Raw genomic sequence first — 14798 nt, 5'->3', positions numbered from 1 at the left:
TCCTCCTGCCTGAAAGACGGGAAATGAATAGAAAGCTTGGATATTGTCAGGCGCTAAATGGGAAAGCAGTTGCTCTGGAGACACAATGCAGGTGCAAGTAAGAGCGGTGAGTTCAGTTTAAAATGCCACTCAGTCCCACTGCACGGCACGCAGCAGCACCTGTCTTACACGGCTGAGGGAATAGGAGGGCCGGCTGATTGGGTGTACGTTCGCACATCAGCGCGGTTTATGTTTGAGTGGGATATTCATCTCTTCGCTGCAGGATCCTGACACTTTGTTATAAACGTGCACCCTTGGAACGAGAGGGGCTTTTTTTTTTTTTTTTTCAACATTTGCATTTCGCAATAAGAAATACAACTGACCTCGGAGTTTAACCTCTTTTGATAAAAAAAAAAAACCCAAACAAACTGGCAGCCGGTCAAGTCTGTGCGTTTGCCTACAAGATGAATCTGCTGAGATTTCCAGGAGTGCATGTGGGTTGAGCGTACCCACGACAACTTTGATGTTTCCTTAGCACCTGCTTCGATGAGCTCAGTGCTGAATCAGAAACATGTACACTTGCCCACATGCTGACATGCTCACATAGCGATGTGAGTATGTGAACTGGATAGCACATGAATGAGGTACAAAGCTGAGATGTGTACAGTGAGGTTGAATGACGGGGTGAGTTATTTCAGGGGATCAAGATCTAAGTCCATTTTATGGACTTACAGACCTTTTATTTTCTTGCATAGATGCTGCTGGATCCTCACATTTGGAGAACCTCCAAGGCTTGGGTGGGCTCGAAACTCTTGCAGTTGAATCATCATTACACAAAGATGAAAACACCTCCATCTTTCGTAAAGAGGTCAAGAACTCCCAGGGAAGATATTGTAGAAAAAAAACTCCAATAACTAGGGAGGGTTGCTCAACAAATCATATGATGATTATGACACATGATTATGTCTAATCAGATAAAATTGGCAAGTTATGACATTTTAAATCCAAAAGGTCATAGGTCAACTTCACATTGACATGATAATATTATACATTCTGGCCGTTATTCAGTGCCAGAAGACTCAAGAACAGTAACTTGACTGGTGCACTGAAGCATACCACCGTGAGGTGGTAATTCTAGTTTTTCATACCAATGTACAAATTGTATCTTCAGTTCTCTGTAAGGTGAGAGAATCATACAGCAGCAAATTAGAAAAGAAATGATCAAGTTCAAGTTGTAAATTACTAGGGCTACTAGCTTATTAATATTTTTTCTAATTTAACAAAGACAACAAAGTGGTCATTTTAACCCAAACCACCAACCAGACATTAACCATAGCATTTCTACATCATAGTGAAGATTTATTTATTTAGATACTTTAATGTTTGGAAGACACGGACAAATAATGCCATCATCAGGGGCGAGAGACCAGCAAATGCTTTTATTTCATCATCAACGGCTTCTTCTATGCTCGAGGATACCGAGTCACACTTCAGATCACGGAGCCTGCAGATGTGTCTGAGTGGTGTTGTAACCCAAACAGCTTCCTTGAAGTACATCTGCGATAATCAGGATTAACATATAAAACCCAAGAAGAACACTGCCTATAAGCATGGAGGATATATGGATATGTGCTCTCAAGCCATCTTAGAATAATAAATTTCATGTGACGTGAATGTCTCCATACATTTTAATAGGCTATGTGTAGAGCTCGGCAGCGCTGGGATGACAGTAATTTACCCCGACAGGCACAGGGGGACCGGGGGACGTCCAGAATCTGAACCGGGGGGGGGGGGGCTCTCCGAGATGTGGTCTCGACAGGGTGGATGATGCTGTTTGTGTCGGCAGGTTCAGCACGGTCGGTGACCTTCTCTCCACATGTGTGCTCCATGGGGCCCCACTCTTTGTTTGTGATGGTATTGGTCTTGCTGGGACATGCGGCTCAGCAGGTCTGCGCCTGAGGTGGCCACCTGCTGGGATTTGGACTCCAGATGTGAGAGGGTGGAATGAATGTACGTTAAGGTAAAAAAAAAAACAACTTGTTTGTTTTTTCCTTCTCCTACATACCTCATGATTGGCTGAGCATTGATATAAAGAATAATTGCATGCACATTGCTTTTGCTTTGTTCTTTGCGTGTCTCGGCATGTTAACGTGATGCTGTTAAACTGAATCCTTATTCCTCTGTGTGGATGAAATAAAAAAATAAATAAGAAAATAACGTTGTTTCAATTCTAGCACATTTCACAGGGGCTTGATTACACGGCCCCTTACAGTGTTGATTAACACTCTCATGGTCCCCGCAGCCCATTTTCAAGACTTAACTAAATTGTTAAATCAGAAACCAGTGTACCAGGATTGTGAATTGAGATTGCGCCCCCAAAATGACTTTATTCTCAAAGGCTTAAAAAAGAGAAAAATTATGTTGCAGTAATGTTAAAGAAATGTCATTAAACTGGTAAAAGACATGTTTTCTGCTTCCTAAAGTAAATGATTTGTACAGTGTAATCTAACCCTTACCCAGAATAATGAAACGACCGGCATTTACATTGAAATGCTTTAAACCATCAGCGATCCAGATTAAGTCAATGGACTGAGAGATGAACACCAGAGAAGAAGCAGGCAAAAGCTTTGTGTTATAGTTCTCAGTTACTAACCTCTGTCACTTTTAGGTGTCATGGATGGATTTTCCCCCCTTAAAAAAAAAAGAAAAGAAAAAACCCAAGTGGGTGAGATCAATCAGAGAGATGCATCACTGCTGTTTTGCTGCTAACTGTGTTATTGTCATGTATTTGTTGAATTTTTAGGGAAAATGTGCAGTAACCACAGCACAATGAAGTGCGCTTTAACTCATCAACAGCACTTTCAAGCTCCTGTACTGCACTGTGGGAGAGAATGCATTATTGTTTCTGACACTGGGGATTACAAGCAAGTTTGGTTCGTGCCAGAGCCTGCTGCTGCAGAGCTGGGCCGACACTAGATTTAAAAGTCTTCATGCCGGGATGTTGAATTAAACATTGCATGCATGCCATCCTCAATCTGCGCCCCTTCAAACACTCCAAGAGTGTGTAATTAGTCACACGGTGCTGTCTTCTCTTTTGGAGATGTGTCACACTGAACACACACAAGGCTAAAGTAGGGATTACCGCATGTGAACAAAGTGTCCCACAAAGAGGAAGGACAATTATGACAGCTTAAATCCCACAGCATGTCCCCACGGTCGCCATCATTTGTCCGGGATGTTTTCTCTCCAAAATGTGTTGCCGCTGCTGCTTTTGACAATCAAGCCACCTGTCACTTACCATACAACCACTTGCAGGGAGATGAGTGCCCAGTGGAGTCACTCCAAAAAAAGTTACTCTCTTTCAACCAGGATGCATGGAAGTGTGGATTCATGACATCCCACTGAAGAAGAGAGATCAAGATCTGTGCTTCTAGTGCCACAGAGTCAGAAGAGTCAAGTACCCCCCTGTAGACAAGCCATATGGCCTAGGAAGAGTTTCATGGGTGAATATGTGTGGCAGCGAGCACCATGCCAGTCCCTCTGCTGATTTCTCATTATCGAGGAATAAATAGAACAAGACAACAAAACAGTGGCCCCGTTGTGTCATACGCATTCTGACATCGGTGTGAGACAGATGGTACAAACTAAATGGCAAGATTTGAATAGTTGGGGAACTGGGCAGAAGCACAACACACAGAAAACTGTGATGAAGAGTGCATTTATTCTGCCCTTTTCTCTATATTTTGTGAATAACACTATAATTTTCATTCTTTGTCACCTGTTTTTTTATTTTTTAAATTTTTTTTTTGCTGCATAACCAAGTGTCACTTTCAGCAGCAGTCACAATGACTGCACCCGCACCAGTCCTCTTGCTTTATTGCCTGAGCAAGCAGAGCGTGTGTTTGTGGCAGTGGCGTGGGAGGCTGCAGGGGAGTCACTGGGAACAGCAGATGCCAGGTCTCCTCCAAGGTGGCTGACGGGCGTGCAGGCACGGCAGACAAGTGCAGGATGCGAAAAGCTGAGGCAGAAAGGCTACCTGTAAATATAGCACGGCAGCTCAGAAGCTTCGGTTTCCATTAAATAGCCATGTATTTCCCAGCTCCTGGCTTTATTGCACCGCTGCTGCGGGAGTGGGAGCCCAGGAGGCTCTTCAACATTATTAGCAGCTCACAGTACATAATCCCACAGCAGATTCTCGTCTATCTTCAGACTAGACTCAGATATACAGAGAGATGAGGAGCGAGAACAGGGAGGGTGCTTGAAGAGCGGGAGTGGAGGGAGGGCTGGTGGCAGTTGCCAGTCTTCGTGAGTCATTGACGCAAAGAGACAGAAAGCGAGGCAGATGTATTGTAAAGCCTCTGTGTTTCTCATCATGGTGTCAAGCTAATTCACTGACAGACACCAGATGGTGGCCTGTCTCCAGAGGTCCCGTGTGTCTCACTAAGTCATGAGGCCAGAGACAGCGCCAGTGTCCTCCTCTGCCATTCCTTCAGAAGGGGGTCGAAGCCTCCACGTTCGGCCTCCCCGATGTCTCGACCTGGTTCGACTCCTGACGCCCGCTGGACGCTCAGGTGCTGTTTGCATGCAGAGAAACTGAGAGGGGGTGAAAAGGGGCAAATATCCAGTTGTTTTTTAAACCAAAAATGTTCATTAGGAAAATAATAAGAGCTTTAAATCCTCCATCTTCATGTCAGAAAAACCTCAGGACATTCATCATCGTTCAAGGGTTGCAGCGTAAATTCGGGCTTGCAGAACAGACACTGACTCATCATCGTTTATGCAAAATGGGAGAAAAACACTCGCTGCTGATGCAAAACAAAAACAGAAATACTTTTCCCTGTTCAGAGAGGTTTGGCAGGTTTCAAGTTTTGCCGGTTTGGTCGGTTATATGATCTTTAACCAGTTTGATTATGGTCAGCTGACTGAACTGACATTTGTTAGGTGGAGAGAAACTAGCAGCGTGTGGATTCCTGGGATTGTAAAAAAAAAAGTTCAGTCAGACAACTCGTGTTGGAAATGTTTATCAGAGCAGAAAAACACCTTGAACCCCCACTAGTGTGAGTTAACAGGTGAATGCTGGGGTGATGGCATTACTCCATTTAAGCTGAATTGTTGCTGTGAGAAATAAGAACATGATGTGTCACAGCTGACATGATGGACTGTAGTAATGAGTAAACCTCATGTCAAACTGATTCGAAAATGTTTAAATTGGCCCAAACCTGTTGTTCAGTGTGAATGTTTGCTTACTTTCTAGTACTTTCTACTTTTTACTTTCTGATTACTAGGATAATTAACAAACACATTTATAAATATAATAAATAAATAAATCATTTTAGTGAGGAACAGTTTCTTTTCCACTCACAATATGTGACAAACTCAGAGTCATCCAGTCAACAAACTGTCCCTGCAGCATAGGCATTATATCTAAAGATGCTGGAGTCACAAAGAAGTGTTGAGACTGTTTTGTTCCATTTGAATCATGATCACAAAAGGTCAGAAATGTGTGTAGTTAATTGGTTTTCTAAAAGCAACGCACAGCCATACGCATGATTTTCACAGAAGCGACAAAGCCTTTGATACACAAGTACTTTGTTAAGTGTAAAGAAACGAGACAGAAATAAGGAGAGGAAAATAAGGTGGCAGCCACATGAGTACGTGATGTGTTCTTCAAATAGACGAGCCATCAGGATACTGGCATCCCACTATTAGACACTGTACACAGCAGCCCTTCACACACTGTGTCGTTGACATCTTGTGTCAGCAGGTGAAGATACAATCTTAATATGCTTCAGCGAAATGTCTCATTAACATGGTTAACTTATGTGGTCGTCACGATGCGTGGCACCGGCCGATTATTAGATAATCACCAGATTAGAGGCGGCGAGGGACAAGATGTTGGAGAACAAACACGACATCACAACATTCCTCATAACACAGGCCCTTCTCGCGTGTCAGACGTTTGTTGCTATGGCACAAAACACACCTCCTCGCCCTGAGCACTCTGTGATTATAGGCTGGTGATGGCACAAATAAACGGTGTCAAAGCATCAAATGCCTGAGTGGTTGTTCTCCTCCCTTTTAGTTTGTCGTGTAGAACCTGTAATCTTGCCCACGTCGGTTTTTGTGTTTCTTTCTCTCTTAGTAATCTGAAAATGAAGGTGATCTGAATTAAAGATTGCTGCGAGAGGAAGGAAATAACTGCAGTTTATTTTTTTATTTTTGGAAAGATATTTTTCAAATGGGTCGTTTTATCTCAAATGATTATGTACAATCCCAGTTGCTAGTTTGTCATGTAAACTGAGAGGGGAGATGGAATTAAACTATATTTTAAAGAACATCTGCACTGACTTATATCCTGTCATACGAACAAACAAACAAACAAACAAACAAACATCCGCACAGAATTATCACTTTATCTCACTTAATACCAAAGATAATTAAAGAAAATCAGTCATTTTGACAACCCTAAAGCCTGAGCATTATTTACATGCACACTGGATGGATGAAATCATTGTTCCTCCTCAGGGATGCTGCATTCAGCCGTCTGTATGTGCATGTCATTGCTTCTCATGTATTTTGCCTCTCAACTCCCCCGAGGCGAAACCCCTGGCTGCCTCTGGCTGGCTGCCTCTGCTCCCCTGCTTGGCACGATCACTATCACTGCTCGCCACTTAGCATCTGCCTACTAGCATCTCAGCAGCATTTCACATCCTCCCCACTCAACAAACTTCTCCTCCCCTCCCCCTCGCTCTCCGCCCCTCCACTCACCCTCCTCTTAGCACTCTGCGGTGCCTCTCTGCTGGCTGGTGTGACATTTGCCATTTAGATGAGGAGAGAGGGACGAACCCTTATCCAATCTCTGACCTTTCCCCCTCCCCTCTCCCTCTCTGGTGTCGCTCACTGCCAATTTCACTGACAATGAATTTCAGAGACCAAAAGTTAAAGTCAGGACAGACATTGATTGCACATACTGTCTGTGATTGACTGGCGTTTTGGGTTTGTTTGAGCTGGTTCTCTCTATCCGATGATATCTATCTGATTACCTGTCTGAACACAGTACCTAACGGCCTTGCTTCATGCAGATAACTGCTACGGCAGCAATAAAGGTTAATGAATGCTCGGTGAATGCCACATGCCACGAGCCGCTTTGGGGCATTAGGTATTCAGCTTACTTCGAGGTTGGCCTCATGATGATCTGCTGTACGTTTTCTGTCCACAGCGGAGCTGCTAGAAACATCCTCTTGAGACGGTATAAATATCTCATTATGTCTGCACTACATGTGAAGGACAAGTGCTTAAAGTTTAAACCCTCAGCATTTTTCCTCTGCTGTATCCTAACAACAACTTTACTGCCAGAGTGGTTAGAGTGCTATTATAGCCGGGGAGACTGTCAATTAATTTACACTCCTTTATGTTTCAGAGTTAGGGTTATTCTGTGTTGTGGCAATGCTGTGCTGACCCCTCTGTCGGGTTAGGAAATGGATCATCGCCAATGCCCAGCTGGAAAATGTCCTGATGTGGTTGGGTGCTCTCAAATGTTGAAATGCTGTCTTGAACAGTGGTTTTCAAGTTGGCAGCCATCACGCATGGCTGTCACACCACCGCCGTCCACTCAGCCTCCTGGACATGAAAGTCAACTCATCGACCAGTAGCGTAGAAAGAAATCTGAATTTAGGTGGACTTCTGGGATAACAGTTGTGCAAAAAGAGATCATTATTACGAGAGGAGGAGAGCTGCGGCTTTGTTTCTTCAGTCTGTATTCAAGAAATTCCAAAAAACACATTACAGCACAACAGTTACAGCAGTGTGACACAGCTGACTGCAGTAGTCCACTCGTAAACATCTGCACATTCGTCTATTGCTGGTAGATCTGTAGCAGTTACAGCAGCATCAGGCCCGTGGAGGCATCCCGGGCCGGGCGGAGCACTCAGTTTTGGTTGAGAGGCTCTTTTCTGACTACACTTGATTGTTCCTCTTTCTCGATGCTCTTAAAAAACGTGTTTGGAGAGCTTTGTTTTGACACATTTGCATTTTAAATCAAATCTCCAGGCCCGAGCCAGCTAGCTTGCTGTTGCTTTCTGTGATGATCTGTGACTGGCCACCGACAGAACACTGCAAAGGCAGCAAACTTGAACATTTGAACTTTCTTTACAAGTTCAAAGTCTCTCTGTAAGCCTATTTATTCCAATTAAATTCAATACTGTGAGAAAAAAAAAACAGATATTACATATATTGTGTGTGTATATGAATCTGTTGTACACAGAACTCGCACACTGGCGACATTTTATTCTGGTGACTGCTGCTAATTAAAGAGGTATAAGGGCTCAGGGGTTCAGAAGTGCTTGCCAAGATAAGGCCTACCTGACATGTCAAAGCAAGCGCCATCCAACAATCACCTTGTCAAAGCTGTGATCTCCTTTTTCCTCCCCTCCAGAAGCAGCAGCGGCAGCAGCAGCAGTGGCAGCAGGGCGCTGGTGACACATATGGCCAATTATAGGTGGAAGTGGAGAAGATGATGTGAGCTGAAAGCTTGTTCACACGTGGCGGGTGTCCAGACGGCCGGCGGCCGCATGGTGGAGGGCCGTGGGAGAGAAAAACTCATCAATAGCTGAGCTCTCCTCACTTTTCCTCTCCTCTTTTCTCCTCTCCTCTCCTCTCCCCCGTTCATCCGCGGGTCTGTGGCAAATCAAAGACTACTTTTAGGCCGGTCAATACTGCCCCTTAACTTCCCTTTATTACTCCCCAGCTAGAATAAGGGTTAGAGAGGGAGATGCAATATTCAGTTCATAAATCATGCAGTAGAAAAATGTCAGGGGGGTAATTGTGGTTTTCTCACACCCTTTAAAGGGAGGCAGATTTTATTAGTGGGTTAACGTCGCCGGTCGACCCCCATTCCTTCTCATTATGGGCTCATGAAGGCATCATCAAACCTTAAACGTTACAATGCTTCTCAGCGGACGGCAGCCTCGTTTCTTACGAGTCGCACCTCCGCTGAAGATGCAGGTGTGAGAAAAAAAGTAACATGATGTACGGATGTAAGAAGAGATGGGATTGTCTCGGTCAAACTCATTACCTGGGCTTTTTTATTCTTAATCATTGATTAGGTTTGTATTCCTTCCTACACTGCTGTTTCCTGAGCAAATAAAAGGCCCCCTCTCTACACAAATACACAGGACAAATAACTGGAATGATTGCCTCATTAAGGTGCAACAAAGAACTGTTTTCTATAAGTCTTACTTCCCCTCTCTCGTTTTCCCCTCTCTCTTTCTCTCTCTCTCTCTCTCCCCCCAGTGAATTTCAATTGGCCAATAATTTTGCACCATATCCCCGAGTTACAGGGTTTTTTGTCACATCTTTTAGTGATTAAATGGATCGATTTCTGTTCTCTGTGGGTGATTAATCCCACAGGGTTAGAGAGATTACAGAGGGGGAGCCACAGGGAAGCCTTCTTAATGGATTCACACAGAGAGACTTCCATTCATAGGGCTAATGAGATTGGATTACAGGACTGGGGCTTCAGAGGAGAGAGGGAAAACTCACAAGAGGAAACTCATGTCCAATAGGATCAAATTTAGGAAGAGGAGCATTATGATGAGAAGTATCATGGTACATGCAGTGACCGACCTCGCCTGTGTGCTGTCCGAGTGACCTTTCTTGCTTTTTTTTTCATTTTACTGTGACGGAAAAACTGAACACCTGCTTGGCTGGTGGGGGTTCACACCTCAGCCCTTATCTCATGCGATAGTCTTCAGTGAAGTCTCACATATGATTGATCATAGTCATTATTAACCAGTGGGACGGGTGAGCAGTGCAAGGGATCATTGCAGCGAGCCACTGCAGCCGCTCCAGTCATTTGGGTGCCCCACATAGCCCAGCTGTTTTAGGCTGCAGCGAGGGTGTTTGGACGATGGCAGTGGAGGGTGGGGCCTTAAAGCCAGAGGCTCCTATCTGTCCTCCACAGCTGGAAACAGAGGCGAGAGGGGAAGCCGTGACTCTCGAGGTTCAGAGAACTGGAACTCGCCCTCATCCTGGCGATCTATGTCACGCCCCAGAGCTTCAAACCTCCAAGCAAACCCGCCATCCACTTCAGGAGGGGGAGCTGAGGTGGAAACAGGAGGGCGGGAGGTGGAGGAAGGAAAGCGTGTTGAGTTTTAAAACACATGTATGACCCACAGGGGGGGATCGGAGGCCCCAATCACAACTGGAGGTCATCCGTGTTACTGGGAGGGAATAAAAGGCAAAGCTGGCTGCAGCTGGTTACTCCAGGTCACTGCACAAGCGATAGCCCCATTTTATCCAGAGTGTATAGACTAAATGCCTACAGAGAGGGACAGATTACAGAGCGGAGCAGCACAGTCTTTAATCTTTCTCTGCTCTCTCAATGGATCCGAGGCTCTGACGAAATGGCATGTGTGTCTGTATGTGGCGTTCTTCATAATGATTGTCTAATGTCACTCTGCAATGAGCAATAAACGGACGGAAGCTGTTTATTGCATCGAGAGGAGGAACTCATATTTAGCTACAGGGCATCAATAAATCACGTTATATATGTTTGGTCGATATTTAAGGCTTTTGGAAAAATGAAATAAATACACTTATGTTGTGGGATAAATGTATTTGTTAGGACTTGGGTGCATGTTTTGTATCGGTCACACAGCTGCACTCAAATGAGCACTGACAGGTCATGAGGGTGCAATGAAGAAGCAAACAGGGCCCTGAGGTAACGCATCTGACAGGAAACTGTGCAACTAAAAAAGCAGACGAGCGACCGGGTGCCCTGAGCAAGGAGTCACAAGCCGTCCCCAACCCACCCTGTCTGCTGCAGCCTGGTCAGGATATCCCCGACATCACAGGGATATCACAGTCTGCATCACAACACATGCTTCTTCTTGGAGCCAAAAAAACTTGGTTGAATTGGATTGCACACACGAGATACATGTATCTTCAGGTTCGACTCGACGTGGATACAACTGCCTCTGACAAAACATGTAAGGCCAAGTCCAGCCACAGTGAAATACTCTGTTTTTTTTTTTTTTAATCTTCATTTCCTTTTTGATTACATTTGATTGAGACCAACCAATCAACCATTGATTAAGAAAATCTGTTTTTAGGTCTCTTAGATGTTTCGTTTAGCACAATGACCTTAAGAAATGGAAACAACTTTAATGATTTAAATGATTTTTTGCAATCTATTCACATGAACAGATAGTGACTTCAACAAACCACTGATGAAAGCAAGGAGGAAAGTGAGATTTGAGGTGATTTTTTTTCTCTAGCTAGCTCGATAGCTTATATTAATATTGTCACTGCAGCTACACTTTGTGTCAGATACAAGTAAATCATCCCTGTAATGTCACAAGAGATTTTTTTTTTACATACTGTTTAATTCCACAGTTTTGCTGTCCTTGTAAAAAAAAACAAAAAACAAAAACTGATCTGAATATTACTACAAACACACACACAAAGAAAACATTTGTTGTGAAGGAGGAACAAACAAACTTTCAAAAATCCCAGATAGACGAACATTTTGTACGTTTACAGAAGCTCTCGTGACTCACACGACTCACAGATCTGGGTGAGCTGAGCTTGTGTACTCACCGAGGGTTACGGTTTGGAATCCAGTCCAAGGTCAGTTTTGTGTCACACACTCCTGACGTCACCGTGTTGCAGTTACAGGGGCTAATTATGGAGCAACGCAGGGGGATTTCTGCCTCTAGTGGAAGCTGCTCACGTGGAGGGGTTAGCCGTGGTGCTGACTCTTTCAAAAACTGTCTGTCTGAGTGAAGCACTATATATATATATATATACTATATATATATATATATATATATATATATATATATATATATATATATATATATATGCACACACACACACACACACACACACACACACACACACACACACACACACACAGACTCCATATACACATACACACAAACCCAAAGTGTAGCCTATATTTTTTTGCAGTGCAGAATGTCTCCAGGTAGAGAGGCGAGAGTTTTCCCTCAGTTGCAGAAGCCATTAGTCAGAATGGAGGTGATTTATGGGTTGTCTCCTTGCAGAATTTAAATTAACTGCCGTGCTGTACGGAGGGAGGAGGGAGGGTACGACTGCTTTTTGGGCCGCTCCCCTTTGCACTCCACCTCTCGCTCTCTCCGTCTCTCTCTCTCTCCTCCACTCCGTCTTGCTCTCACACTCTCTCCCCTCTTTAATCTCGCAGGAGAAATTTGGACCGTTTTTTAGATCCAGGTGTGCTGTCAGGTGGTCAGCTCACTCATGGAAGATTTCGCTGGAAAATATGCTCAGCCGGGCCAAGTGTTGTTTTTTTTCTTTCCCCCTTCTTAGAGGAAAAGATTAAGCAGGAATCTGAATCACAAACAGACACGTACAAGGTCAAGGTCAGCGGTTACTATGCAGACGGTGCTGTCTCGTATTGACCAGCACACACTCCTGATCCAGCTGCAGAAACAGCTTCTAATCGTTTAATGTAAATATTGTTTACACACAAAGTTTCCCACACTTGTATTTTGTGCGATTAATAATAAATGTGTGCTTGCTGCATTACTAATCATGGGTTTCTCATTATTTGAGGAAGTGCTCTCTCTGCTCCCAGATCCATATTAATGATTTTCATATTAATGATGTTTTGTACTGTAGTCTCTCCTCCCCTGATGGCTATATGATATATAACTGAGCTGGGAGACAGGCCCGCAGTGTGTCCTGGGCGCTTGAGGGACAGGAACTTCATCAGAGTTCATTGGAAATTCCCTCCACGGCTGCACATGATTCATCGAGAAGACTTCATATACATAAATACATACTCATTGCATAACACTGTATGCTGTGCGGATGGCACCACGCCGTGAGATGGAAGCTGCGGGGTGGGGCGTGTGGCTGGCTGGGGTCGGAGGTTGGGGGCCCGTGGGTGACTGGCAGAGGGAGCGGAAAGGGGTGAGGAGTGAGGATGACTCCGTATGACATCGCTCTGTGAGGAACCCAGGGATTTTCATGACATGTTAGTGTCAGGAATACGGATTCCTACCCATTTTATCTTTGTTTCTACAGACAGACAGACAGACAGACAGGCAGTCAGATAGATAGATAGATAGATAGATAGATAGATAGATAGATAGACAGATAGATAGCTTTTACTGTATGTGTCCCTCTTTGCTGATGAGCAGATTCTTCACCAGCAGCTTTATTGCTTCTATCCCCAAAGCGCACACAAACACACGCACACACACACACACACACACACACACACACACACACACACACACACTGCACTTGCACACACCTCCCGATTTCCTCCTGCAGGCTTGATGGGCTCGCAGTGAAATATGTGTTGATTTCTATATGCATCTGTTTCCTCTGTTCCCCTTTTTAACAATTATTGTAACTTAGAGTTTTTAATATTACTATCAGAGCAAGACAGTACATTCATCATTTTTGCATAATTTAGCGTCATTTCAGGATCTTTGTGTTTTACATTACCAGGTGATTTGAGGACTCGGGTAACACAGCAATGTAACAAGTACTTTTTATTAAGTACACACACAAGAACCTGGTCTTGTGGGAGTTAATAATGTAAATACATTTCAGGATCAAATTGGTCAATAAAGTCAGAATAAATCATTAAAAGTATATAGTGTTGTTACTATCATAACATCATAACAGTTGGTACATTGGCCAAATAAGTTAAAAGGGAAAGGCGTGAGTCGATGCATCTATGTTCTGGCAATTATTTCAGAATAGGCTAGAACAGGCTTTCTTGTCAAGAGCTGAGACGCCTGATCCACTGTCACGTCTGCATGCTAAGTGCGAAGCTATCGATAGTTTGGCTTGAGGACTGGAAAATAGGGGAAACAGCTATTCTGATGCTGTCCAAAGATAACAAGACCTGCCAATCTGCCCTCCTGAAAGTTCGATAATCATCAACACCTTGCATCTCATTTTAATCTGCACGAGAAACAAAGTGTCAGAATAACAACCCACCGGTGGCTGCAAGACAACTGTTGCTGCCTGAGGAAGTAGCTCAGTACATAACCGCTAGTGAAATGGAAAATTATCTTTTTACACTCCATTTTCTGCACAAATTAAACAAATTAGATCATATTATACAAAGTCCTGACAAATTCCTTCATATTAGGTCTATAGGTCACTCTAAAATTGCCCGCAGATGAGAATGTGAGTGAGAATGGTTGTTTGCCTCGATGTGTCACCCCTGTGATGAACTGCCCACTTGTCCAGGGTGTGTACTGCTTGCCTGATGTCAGATAGGCTTCAGCCCCCCTGCAGCGACCCTGTAAAAGGATAAGCGGTTACGGATAACGGATGGAAAGGATGGATTGAATATCTACTTTCATTATAATGTGATTAATGAGAGTTAGAGGTGTTGCTGGGCAGATTCTGTTGCCTTTCTACAGAGCCAAGCAGCAGCTCCCTCCAGTCTTTGTGCTATGCTAAGCTAAGCTAAGCATGACTCCTTATCGGGAGATGGAGGTGATGGTGTCAGACTAACAGCAGCTCAGGACTGCGTCTTCATCATTTGTCAGTGCGACACCACTGGAAATTTTTTAACGAGACATTTTCCAGCCGAGCGTTGTAAACAAGACCTCTGTACATAATTTTGAGGCAAAACATGGTGTTTTCTTAACCCTCGCAGAGAGACTTTGAGGCAAAACCCAACCAGAGGACAAGCAGAGGGTAATGACAAGATACAGTTTAAAAATGCAGCCTGAAGAAACAAAGCTGCAACAGAAAGAAATGCAAAGTTTAAACACATCTTTGCAGAAACATTGAAAAGCCGACATTTG

The 14798-nt window shown here is 43.9% G+C and overlaps 1 long non-coding RNA gene across 3 annotated transcripts; it reads right to left on the bottom strand.

The window, feature by feature from the left end:
- Positions 1-1331: 1331 nt before the first annotated feature.
- LOC119014291 lies at positions 1332-11705 on the bottom strand. 3 transcript variants are annotated; one of them, XR_005072916.1, is made up of 4 exons: positions 11578-11705; positions 8376-8655; positions 2633-2670; positions 1332-1947 (listed from the first exon to the last, which is right to left on the bottom strand). It is a non-coding gene; the product is annotated as an uncharacterized LOC119014291 (long non-coding RNA). The 3 variants fall into 3 exon arrangements; XR_005072917.1 differs by lacking the exon at positions 11578-11705 and having other exon boundaries at positions 1332-1950; positions 8376-9065; XR_005072915.1 differs by lacking the exon at positions 11578-11705 and having other exon boundaries at positions 8376-9065.
- Between the last annotated feature and the right edge of the window lie 3093 nt (positions 11706-14798).

Source organism: Acanthopagrus latus, chromosome 23, assembly GCF_904848185.1.
Source record: "Acanthopagrus latus isolate v.2019 chromosome 23, fAcaLat1.1, whole genome shotgun sequence".
In the NCBI taxonomy this organism is placed as follows: Eukaryota; Metazoa; Chordata; class Actinopteri; order Spariformes; family Sparidae; genus Acanthopagrus; species Acanthopagrus latus.
This window is presented reverse-complemented; position numbering and strand designations above follow the sequence as displayed.